The sequence below is a fragment of the Arachis ipaensis genome, chromosome B07 (genome assembly GCF_000816755.2).
Source record: "Arachis ipaensis cultivar K30076 chromosome B07, Araip1.1, whole genome shotgun sequence".
NCBI classification, from domain to species: domain Eukaryota; kingdom Viridiplantae; phylum Streptophyta; class Magnoliopsida; order Fabales; family Fabaceae; genus Arachis; species Arachis ipaensis.
Genome location: NC_029791.2, coordinates 22308413 through 22321113, shown reverse-complemented (window position 1 = coordinate 22321113; position 12701 = coordinate 22308413).

The window sequence follows — 12701 nt, the reverse complement described above, 5'->3', positions numbered from 1 at the left end:
TAGTAGAGCTAATCAATGATTTGAGATTCTATTTCAAAATTTTTAAGTTTTGAAAATAATTAACTTTAGTTTATAAGAAATTTGATCAAAGGATATTGGTAGTTTTTAATTTTATAAAAGGTACATGTACAAAAGAATCTTTTGTGAAAATTTCTCTTTTGCATTTTGAAGACACTGCTAACAAAATTTTTAAATTAACTATCAATTTCACTTTTTGATACTTTAAAAAAAAATGTATCAATATAAATTTGTCTAGATGTATACTGAATTTTTTGTTAGACTATATTATATCTAAAATACTAAAAACAAATGAAAATTAATTTAAAATGAAAGAAATAATATATTTATTATTATTATTAGAGAGATGATATTGTTATTCCTATTTTTTATAATGTCACTTCACAAATTATGATCATACATTTTTTTTGTGCATTATATATTTGTACTAATTTATAAAAAAATAGTATTATTGAAATAAGAGTAACAATATCCATTCTATTATTATTAGTTAAAATTAGTAAGCACCCCATTATTCTTGAATTTTAGCTGAAATCACTGTGTGATTAAAAGGTGTAATTCATCATGCCAACTTTAAGAGGTAGGAGCTATATATGTCCTTCCTTATCATAAATCAAATCGGCCAATTTTACCTTGAAAGAAGGAGATTCACTGTATTCATACGTATGTTGTTTAAAGTTAAACATTTGATAGATTTAGGAAAAGAGAAAAAGGAAAGCAATTATTCAATCAATTCGGTTCACTAAAAGGATGTGTATGGATCTATAGAAGTGAAAACAAAGTAGGTATATGGTCCAATCGAATTATTATAATAATATATGGATGAGTTGGAGTGTGAGAAAGGGAAGTGCCAAAGAATTGTGTATTATTGTTGGAATGGGAATCCATGTGAGTAACTGAGTAATTGGAAATAAGTTAAGGAAGATATGCCAGCTCCTTTGCTTGTGTAGCGTGGACATGTCTCCAATGTCTCTCAATCCCTCCATTCTTTTTAATCACTAATATATTTTTTTATTTTTATTCTTTTTTAAAATATAAAAAACTTAGCCAATTTTATTTGATATTCTTATTTTACTAGGGCCAATACATACATGTCTCCAACTTAGATTTATCAGATACTGTGAAATTCAAATTCTTTTTTTTATTAGCGGTGCCAATCATTTTTGGCCTTATGAACTATGAAGACTATTTATTCATGCAGAAAAGTATAATTGTATTGAAAATAAAAATTATAGTCAAATAATGTAGTTAAAATTATATATAGTAAAATTGAAAATATGGCCATATATTGCAGTACTAGGCTTTAACAAGATTTTATTTTATAATATATATATTGTTTTGTTTTATGTTTTTTATTTGATCCAACAAAATTTAAAAGTAATATATTTTGATCTTTAATTTATCCTTAATTTATTCCATTTAAAACTGAAATAACAGATTAAATGTGTCGATAATGAACCTAAATTGTTAACATGATAAGATGTATAATGTTAGTATTTAACAACCTATCACGTTAGCACTTATTAGTACTTAGTAGAACACATTAACAGTAATAATAATGACTAACATGGTTAAAATTTATTGGACAAAAATGATTTATAGGGAAAAAATGAGTATTTTTTTAGAATTATAGAGATTGAAAACTTACTTAAATCTTGTGGTAATTAACTTGATCAAATAACTTTTTTATTTTGATAAAAGTATAGTGGTTAAGAATAAGCCCACAAACGAACAATACTCCTATTATATCACATGGTCAACTAAATTTTACGGTAATTTTGTGTCAATCGACTCAATTTTAAGAATGAAGAGAGTGCCGGCAAAGCCTACAGGGCTAAGGTTCCTCCTTTTAGTGTGAATTTTTTTTGTAAATTATATTTTTAATTACATGTCATCGCATATTGCGGACAAATAAGTATAAAAAGACTACAATCATAGTGAACAACGTAAATAATAGATTAAAAAAATAAATTAATTTTAAAAATAAGATTTTTAATTAATTAATTTAAAATAATTATATTTTTGAATTTAAATAATTAAGATTAGGCAACGTAACTTCCTCTAAACACACCTTCACACTATGTTTCTTTCTTTTTCGTCGCATAGTGACACCACATCTTGTTTTCTCTCACTGTGTCATCAACCATCCGCCGTTCAAACCACCGCCGCTCCGCCTCCACAGTGTGCCGTCGCCGTCGGAGGGAGCTCTGACGCAAGGTACGATTTCGTTCGCGAGTGATGCGAGGTGCGCGTCAGTTCGCCAATCCCGCAATCATCGTCGATTCTCATGACGCCGTTGTCAATGTCTTGCGATCTCGTGCTGCCGCTGCCTGCTGTCTCGCGATCCCGACCGGGGCGGGGGCGTTGCTGCTGTATTATCACGCCCCTCTCCCGTGTTGCTGCGTCATGCCATGTGTTCTCCCTTTGCTGTTGTGGTGTCTTTCTTCCGCTATGATTTAGACTTTTTTTCGATGTGTTTTGGATGTTTTCTTTTGCTCTTAGCTGAATTTTTTTTATTGTATTAAGAGTTGGATGTTTCTTTTCATTATACTTGAATATTTTTTTGTATAGGATTACATATGTTTCTTTAATTTTGATGGATGTTTTTTTTATTATAGGATTGCAGATGTTTCTTTGATCTTAGCTGGATGTTATATGGAGGCGGCGCGAATGAGAGGAAGACGGTGGCACTGAGGTCTGGACAACCGGTGAGGACGATGACAGTGGCAGCATGATAGGGAAAGCAGCGGTGAAATAGATGCGATAAAAATATAATTTAGTACATGTGAAGGTGAACATAGATAACGGAAAGGGTAAAGCACTAAATTAGTCTCTTACGTTTGAGCGTAATTCTATTTTGGTCTTTAAGATTTAAAATGTCCTATTTGAATCCAAAAAAGTTTTATTTAGCTTTAATATAGTCCTACCGTGAGGTCAAAGTTTTAACAGCAGTACAAGAACAATGTCAATAATATGGAGAACAAGTACAAGCTCTAGAGACACAAAATCAGCTATGGATGCATCAATACATTTATTACTTATCATTCTTCTTACAATTTAAATGAAATATTTTCTATAGAACTGAAGAGAATGATAAATAAATATATTGATGCATTCACAGTTGATTTTGTGCTTCTGAAACTTGTACTTGTTCTCCAGATTATCAACCTTGTTCACTATGGTAGGACTACATTAAAATTAAATGAAAATTTTTTATATTTAAATAGGAGACTTTAAACCTTAAGAACTAAAGCAGGATTACGCCTAAATATAGAGGACTAATTTAATACTTTAGCCTAACAAAAAAATAAAAGATAAAACTCAAATTAAAAATAAAAATAAATAATTACATTAAAATATTTTTTTAATATTTAATGGATTTAGGATGCAACCCATTATTCACATTATTTGCAGCCCTATTGTCTAACTAGCGAAATTGTTAATCTACTTAATATGCCTTTACTTTAAGAAGTTTTAATTGAGTTTTTACCGAAATTCCTTCCTTTGTTCAATTCCTCCGTTTTAGTTAATAGTTTGACTTCTTGGCATGGAGGAACAATGCTTCCTTTTTTCTAATCATTTGTACCTATAGTTTGTTCCGATTACAACTGTTCATCAGCCATTACATACAATAATTGGTATAAAACACAATAATAAGTTAATAATATTGACCAAATATAAATTAAATTGATTAGCATTAGCATTATCATTATCAATTGATCAGATAATAATGCAAACGTAAGCCTTTTATTTATTTTTGTTAGTATCCAGATTCCTTGATTAGACATACGTGCCTAACATGCATATGTTCTAATTAAATATCCAAACTGAAACTGGGTTTAATCATTGGAAGATAGATCTAACATTTGGGTGATTATTAATTGGATGCGAACCGTACGGGACGCGTGTCCGGGTCGGGTGGAGGACGCGCCATTGGGCCGACGAGAGATCGGGTCGGCCTGACCCGCATGAGATTTGGGCCAGGCCGTAACAGTGCCCCCGACGCGTCAGCGATGGCCGTGGGGCCATGGGTGGCGCGTGATGTCTATACTCATGCGTTGTTGCTGGGTCGGCAGATCGTGGGAGGGACGCGTCTCTTGTGAGCGTGTCCCTTGATCTGCTGTGGCGTTTGTTTTCCGTTTCGGTTTCCGCGCTGGGCATTTAATGCTCATAATGACTCGAAAAATCCTGTGTGCAAAGACTATTTTGCCCCCGCTTCTTTTCGCGCTCCTTTGGGGGTGGTTTTTAAACAGTTTTCTTCCTATCCACCTCCCACTTTTATCATTTCTAACTTCTTCTCTCCCTAACATCCAAAGCTTCCTGCGTGAACTCCTTCCTGCTTCAACTTTCAGCCCAGATTTCCTTCATCCTTCCAGGTAATCTTCTGGCTTCTTTCTTCTGATATCTGCGTTATGCTCTTGTTATTGCGTGATTTGTTGTTTGCATCTATCGCATGGCTGATTTTATTTTGTTGAGAGGTTGTTTCAGTGTTGGGATAGGTGGGTTAGGGTAGGGGTACCATTCCAGGATAGTCTTTTTTGGGTGGTTTGTGAGGTAGGCATAGGTTTTTGGTCGTATCTGGTCATGATTTGAATTGAAAAGGTGTAGTTTCTGAGTTTTTTCGGGTTCCCGACCTCTTAGACTAACGGATTGGTACCCCGCTGTAGGTATGCCTCGCGTTGTCTCCCGGGCTTCCGGATCCGCTGCGGCTTATGACCCGTATGCTTGGGTGACTGACGATATAAGGAGTTCGCCCAACCAGATGGGCTTGGAGGAGTTGACGGAGTTCCGGCAAGCCGGTTACTTGTGTGGGGGTACTGACGAGGAGGCCAACTATGAGTCCATTGTCCCGCTTCCTCGCGAGCGTATTTATGAGCTCAATTTTCATTCTCCTCGCGTCCCCGATTGGATCTGGTTTTACAAATCCATGTTCACGCAAGTCGGTGTTCGGATCCCGTTTTCCGATTTTCAAATGGCGCTGTTGAATCGGATATCCGTCTGTCCGTCTCAACTTCATCCGAACAGCTGGGCTTCTATCCGCTGCTTCGAGATGGTTTGCGAGTATTTAGAGCTGCCGGTGTCGGTGGACGTCTTTCTTTTTTATTTCAACCTTACCAACCCCTCCAAACAGGGGAAGGCGAGAAAAGGCTTTCTTTCTTTCCGTGCTGCCCAGGGTAGGAAGATTTTTAGCCTTTTTGAGGATTCCTACCATGGTTTTAAGGATAAGTATTTTAAGGTTCGTCCCGTCAAGGGTCGCCATCCCTTCTGGTTGTCGTTAGAGGGGGAGCGCCTTATCCAGACTTACTGGAGCTTTGGCGCGGGGTCGAATCCTTTCGTGAAAGTATCGTACAAGAGGTTGTCGGCTGTAGATAAGAATATAGCGAACGTTCTTCTCGCTATCTTTGAAAAGAATCCTGTGAATCCCCATCTTCTTATGGGTGAACGGGAGGCCGGCCGGAGCTATATTCGTGAGTTACCCTTTTTGTTTGTCTGTTTCTTTGTCGTTGTTGTTCTTCTTTTCGGTTTGACGACTAACGTTCTTGTCCTTTATTCGCAGTGGAAATGTCTGCCACAGTGACCGGTCTCGAGAACCTGATGAAGACCTTTTTTGAGGGTAGTGATGATGAGAATGCCGAAGAAAAGGGGGCCGGCAGGTCGGAGGGTCCGTCAGGGGAAAAGGAGGGCCAGGCTTCCTCTGCCCAGGGTGAGGAGACGTCGGGAAAGCAGGGCCTAGGGGGTCAAGTTTCCCCTGCCCGGGAGGAGGGACCTGCCGACGGGAAGGCGACCCTCTCCCCCCATCCAGATAGCGACGTGGAGCTTATCCACACTCCTAAAAAGCGAAAGATGTCTTCCAGCCCGGAGGGGGTCCTAACCGTAATGGAAAGGAATTTTGATGCCTCCAAGTTCATTGACTCCCAGTTGATACCCGGGACGGAAGAGCATTTCCATGCAACCGAGCTGTCCGGGCAGGCGAGGTGGATGTATCGCACATTGCTTCGTGGGGCCGTGATAGCTCGGAAGGCTGAGTTTGAGCTATCCGGGATGGAGGCGCTTCGGAGGAAGCTTGAGTCTTCTGTTAAGGCGAATAATGACTTTAAGGCTCAGGTTGAGCTCCTCCAGGGTCAGCTGTCCGAGATGGGGGGAAAGCTTAACGCTGCCGAGGAGAAGTCGTCGTCTATTGCGGAGAGGCTGAAGGCGTCTGATGAGACCGTGGCTCGGCTTCTTGAGCGTGAGATGACATTAGAAAGTCAACTGAACGCCGCTCAAGGTCGGGTTGTCGCTTTGGAGGAGGAGCGGGAGCAGGCCATCTCGGAGGCAAAGGCCGCTAAGGCAGAGGCCGTTGATCTTAAGAAGAAGCTTAAGGTGGCCAAGGAGCAAGGGAAGAATGCCATCTTGATGACCGAAGATGCCCTGAAGGCCCAGCTGAAGATTGCTGCTCCTGACTTCGAGATCTCGTCTATTGGTGTTTTCAAGACTATCCAGGACGGGAAGATTGTCGATATGCCGAGGAAGTGAAGTCTTGTAACTTAGGATATTTTGTAATGTATTTGTCGAACAACTCGTTGACGCTTTGTCGTTTTGTTTGCCTTGAACAACTTTACGTGTTCGTTGAACGTTTTGACGCTTTGTAAGTTATCGTCGTTTGATTGCTATGATTTCTTGCTTATTTCATTATTTTGTCGTGTTGTCGTTTTCATGTTACCGTTTGTTCTGGGCGGGCTTATGTCTTGTGCCCGGATTGCCGTTTTCGTATTTGGTAGTAGTTCGGACCGATTCGGTCGCGTAGTCGTTGAATTGGTTGAGGCCTATGAGCCGTCTGGCTCCCGGGGTGATCAGTCCCGGGGTGCCGTTTTAGATTTTGGTCACGAGGGTCAGATATCAAGTAAGAGAGTTTAAACAAAACATTTGAACAAGTAAAAATTACTCGACAGTAAGTTTTTGACAAGGTAGGTAAACAAGTTGAAATAACATGTGGACGGGGCGAATACTAACTTTCTGGCTAGGCTATTTGGTCGTTGAGCCGGTGGGTCAGGAGTAGAATCTCTTTAGGTTGCTCGCGTTCCATGTTCTGGGTATTTCCTTGCCGTCTAGTTTTTCGAGTTTGTAAGCGCCCTTGCCGAGTACCTCCCTTATCCTGTAGGGGCCTTCCCAATTTACCGCCAGCTTGCCTTCTCCTGGGGTTGGGACGCCGATGTCGTTGCGTCGTAGGACGAGGTCCCCTTCTTCGAAGTCTCGTTTGAGGACTCGTGCGTTGTAACGCAGGGCTATTCTTTGTTTCAGCGCCGTTTCTGTCAGGTGAGCCATCTCCCTTGTTTCTTCGATCAGGTCTTTCTCAATCGCTTCGCTCATGCCCGCGAGGAGTAGTCGGGGGCTTGGTTCGCCGATTTCAACCGGTATTACCGCGTCGACCCCATAGGTTAGGCGAAAGGGGGTTTCCCCCGTGGCGCTTTGCTCGGTTGTCCGGTAAGACCATAATACCGAGGGGAGTTCGTCGGCCCAGTTTCCCTTCTTACTGTCTAGGCGCTTCTTTAGTCCAAGAAGGATGACTTTGTTAGCGGCCTCTACCTGCCCGTTTGTTTGGGGGTGTTCTATTGAGGAGAACTTTTGCTTTATCCCCAGGCCAGAGAGGAATTCCATGAACTTCTTGTCGGTGAACTGGGTTCCATTGTCCGAGATAACGACCTCTGGGATGCCGAAACGGGTTATCACCTGCCTCCACATGAACTTCCGGCAGTTGGAGGACGATATGGTGGCTAGTGGTTCGGCCTCTACCCATTTGGTGTAGTAGTCAATGGCTACAATGAGGTATTTGACTTGTCCTGGGCCGACCGGGAAGGGTCCCAGGAGGTCGACTCCCCATTGTGAAAAAGGACGCGTAGTCGTTAGTGAGCTTAGCTCGGAGGCTGGTGCTTTGTGAAAGTTGGCGTTTTGTTGACACTTTGTGCATTTTGTGACAAATTCCTTCGAGTCCTTCATCATTGTTGGCCAGTAGTATCCTGCTCGGACGAGCTTCCTTGCTAGGGCTTTGCCCCCGATGTGATGTCCGTAGCACCCTTCGTGGACTTCTCTAAGCACGTAGTCCGTTTGGTCGGGGTGTAAACACTTCAATAGGGGCTGGCTGAGTCCCTTTTTGAATAGTTGTCCTTGTATGATTGCGTATCTGGCCGCCTCCCTTCTTAAAGCTTTGGCCGCCTTCTCATCTTCGGGTAACTTGCCGAGTTCCAGGAAGGTGGTAATGGGATCTAGCCATGAGGGGCTCGCCCCCGTCAGGTGGAGGGCGACCGTTGGTTCCTTCACCATGCCCTGGATGAGCGACCGGTTACCCGATCCTGGCTTCGTGCTCGCTAGCTTCGACAAAAGGTCTGCTCGTGTGTTCTTTTCTCTTGGAACGTGCTGGATAATGACCTCCTGGAACTGGCTCATCATTTGCTTAACCTTTTCCAGGTATTTTTGGAGGAGGGGGTCCCGGGCTTGGTAGCTTCCGTTTACCTGCGAGGTGACGACTTGGGAGTCGCTGCATACTTCGACCCTCGTTGCGCCGACTTCCTGAGCCAGAACTAGACCGCCTAGGAGAGCCTCATATTCAGCTTGGTTGTTTGACACTGGGAACTCGAACTTGGTCGATTGCTCATAGATGACCCCTGCTGGGCTTTCCAAGATGACCCCTGCTCCTCCGGACGTTTGGTTGGAGGCTCCGTCCACATGAAGCCTCCACCGTGTGCCCGTTTCCTCGGGAGGATTGCCCGTTACTTCCACCAAGAAGTCGGCCATTGCCTGTGCCTTGATTGCATGTCGAGGTTCATACTGTAGGTCATATTGTGAGAGCTCGATGGCCCAGGTCATCATCCTTCCGGCCAAGTCAGGTTTTTGCAGTATTTGCCGAATCGCCTGATCTGTCCTCACGACTATTCGGTGACTCTGGAAGTATTGTCTTAACCTTCGGGAGGATACTAGGAGCGCTAGCGCCAGTCTTTCCAGCTTGCTGTACCTCAGCTCTGGTCCTTGGAGTGCCCTGCTCACGAAGTAGACGGGCTGTTGTGTCTTCGCTTCTTCTGTGACGAGGACCGCGACAAGCGCTTCCTCGGTTACCGATAGATAGAGGTAGAGTGGTTCTCCGGCTCTGGGTTTCCCGAGGACTGGTGGTGCCGCCAAGATTTGCTTGAAATGGTTGAATGCTTCTTCGCACGCTGGTGTCCATTCGAAAGTCATTCCCTTTCTCATTAAGTTGAAGAAAGGTATGGCCTTTGCTGCCGATGCGCCGAGGAAACGGGACAAAGCTGTCAATCTCCCAGCGAGTCTTTGGACGTCTTTGATGCAGCCCGGACTCTTCATCTGAAGGATAGCCTGGCATTTTTCGGGATTGGCTTCCACTCCTCTTTGAGTGATCATGAAGCCTAGGAACTTTCCGGCCTCCATGGCGAACGCGCATTTGAGTGGATTAAGCCTCATGCCGTGCTGTCGTAGGGACAAGAAGACATCGTTAAGGTCTCTCAGGAGATCGTCAGATCGGGCGGTTTTTGCGAGTATGTCATCTACGTAAACTTCCACTGTTTTGCCCAGGAGTTCGCTGAATATCTTATTCATCAACCTTTGGTATGTGGCTCCTGCGTTTTTCAGGCCAAATGGCATGACCTTGTAACAGTAGATGCCTCCTGGCGTTATGAACGCCGTTTTTTCCTCGTCAGGTCGGTGCATCGGTATCTGATTATACCCTGAATAGGCGTCCATGAAACTCAGATATCTGTACCCTGCCGCTGCGTCAACGAGCGTATCAATATTAGGTAGGGGGTAGCAGTCCTTGGGGCAAGCCTTGTTGAGGTCAGAGTAGTCTACGCACATTCTCCACCTCCCGTTGTGTTTTTTAACCAGAACCACATTCGACAACCAAGTCGAGTAATCCAGTTCCCGGATGAATCCTGCTTCTAAGAGGCCGGCCGTTTGCTTGGCTACCTCGTCTGCCCTTTCCTGCGACATTTTCCTTCTTCTCTGGGCCACTGGTTTGGCTCCTGCCTTTACGGCCAGGTGGTGTGACATGAGCTGGGGGTCTATTCCTGGCATGTCGGCAGGCGTCCAGGCAAAGAGGTCGGCGTTAGCCCTGATCATTTCCATCAAAGGCTCCTTTATCTCGTGCGGGAGGTTCTTGTTTATGAATGTGAACTTATCGTGCTCCTCGCCGACTCTGATCTTCTCCAAGTCTCCTTCTGGCTCTGGTCTGGGTCTGTCGTCTACCCTGGCGTCCAGGTCGGCCAGGAAGACTCCTGACGCTTCCTTTGATTTTTTCCTGAGAGAAAGGCTGGCATAGTCGCAAGCGACTGCCGTTTCCAAGTCGCCCCGGAGGGATCCCACGGATCCGTCATCGGTGATGAACTTCATCACCAGTAGTTTCGTACTGATGGCTGCCCCCAGATCGTTGATGGTCTTTCTCCCCAGGATGATGTTATAGGCCGTTGAATCTCGTAATATTACAAAGTCAGCCATGATTGTCCTTCGTCTCTGCCCTTGTCCCACAGAGGTTGGGAGTGTGATGATCCCATCTGGCTTTATGAAGTGGTCTCCTAACCCTACCACACCGTGCTGGTGGGTCGTCAGGTCGGAATCTCTCAATCCCAGGGCGTCGAAAACGTTTCGGAACATGATGTTTGAGTCTGCCCCCGTGTCTACCAGGATTCGCTTGACGAGGCCGGTTCCGACCCTAGCCGTAATGACCATGGGCGGACTTTCCGGCGCTTCGTCGAACCATTGGTCCTCCGGGCCGAAAGAGATAGGTGGGAGACCTTTAAGGCCCCTACTCGGTGGCGCGGAGATCGCTAAGACCTTGGCGTCTTTCTTCTGCGCCGATTTCGACCTCGGGGCGGTATTCCTGGCCGTCACCACGTTTACCACCGTGAGACCGTGGTCGTCACCCTCTGGCTCCTGTCGTCGTCTTGTTGGTCGGGATCTGTCTTCGTTGTCGTTGTCCCGGTTGCGTCTCCTTGGTTCCCTTATAAGGTGGGAGAAGTCGGCGAGTTTGCCTTCCCTGATAGCTTGTTCGAGGGCATCCTTTAGGTCAAAGCAGTCTTGGGTCTTGTGCCCGTAACCCTTGTGGTACTCGCAGTAGAGGTTCTTGTTTCCTCCCGTCCTGTCCTTCAGTGGTCGGGGCTTCGACAGTATCCCCTTTTCTGCTATCTGTTGGTAAACCTCAGTGATCGAGGCCGTTATTGGCAGCCACGACCCGGCTGACTTCCTCGTCGTTAATGTATTCTTTGGCCACGGATTGGATCTCTTGCATCGTCCAGACGGGCTTCGTGGTGAGGTGCTTCCTGAAATCCTCATTCGACAGCCCGTTTGTTAAGCACAAACTTGCTACTGAGTCTGTCAAACCGTCGATTTCCAAGCACTCGTCATTGAAACAGTCCAGGTACTTCCTGGTCGGCTCTCCGGGTCTCTGTGTCACCCCCAGCAAATTGATTGGGTGTTTGGCTTTGACAATCCTAGTTGTGAACTGAGCCAGGAAGGCGCGGCTGATGTCGGTAAATTGGGTCACCGAGCCTTGCGGGAGGTTGTTAAACCACCGTATTGCCGGGCCCGCTAAGGTGACCGGGAAAGCGCGACATCTGACCTCGTCTCCCACCCCTTCTAGGTTCATTCTGGCCTCGAAGGCCGTCAAGTGTTCTAGGGGGTCTTGTGTTCCGTCGTACTTCATGTCTGTTGGTTTGTCAAAATGTTTTGGTAATCGGACCTCGAGTACAGAGCGGTGGAAAGGGGTCGCTCCTATTATGACAGGTCCTCGGGCAGTTCTTCTCAACTCATTGTGCTCGCGATGGGGTTCCTCGTTGCCTCTGTTCGACGCGCGCCGCCTTTCGTGCCGAGCGTAGATGATGGGGTCGCGACTTCTTCTTCTGGGGCGTATCCGTTCTTCAGTACTCTCCGAGTCGCATTGGGGGCTCGGCGTGCGTCTCGAACGGCTTCTCGAACGGGAACGGGTGGGGCTCCGCTCTGGGGAGCGTTGGTCGCGCTCTCTCTCTGCCAGCCTGCGCTCTAAGTCTTGCATTCTGTGGCGTAGTTCTTGCATTATCCTGGCGTGGTTGTCACCCGTTCCCCCGAAGGGGCGTCTCTCGTGAGTCTGCGTCGCATCCCTCGTGGGCGACCGTTGCTGCTGCCGGGATTCCGTCGCGACGGCGCCTCCCCCGAGTATGGGAGGCGCTACCTCGGAGCCGGTCCCAGTCTGGACCAGTACGAAATCCATGAACGTCCGTTCCCACAGACGGCGCCAATGTTCGGTAAGTCGGGTACCGGACGGTTCGGGTTGAAACCCTGCGGACAACGTTTCGGATAATGGAGGGGCTCGTCATAAATAATTATTTAAAAAAATAAATTTAATTACACAATTATATAAAATATTTTACATTATTAATACATCAAAATTAAAATTTTTAAATATTAGCCAAAAAAAAAAAGAATTATGCTAAATTATGATTTAGACAAATTCATTTAATTAAGAGAACATCCATTTTCAAAAGTTTTGGGGAACCAATAAAAACATTAATTACTCATTTAATTTCTTATCACTCCGATACAAGAAATTAAAGTAGCCAGTTAAAACTCTTAATATAATCACTCACTCACTCCCTCCATTATTTTATTTTTGCTCTTTTCCTTTTATTTTTCTTTGTACCAAACAAGCAGATTATTATTATTTGTAT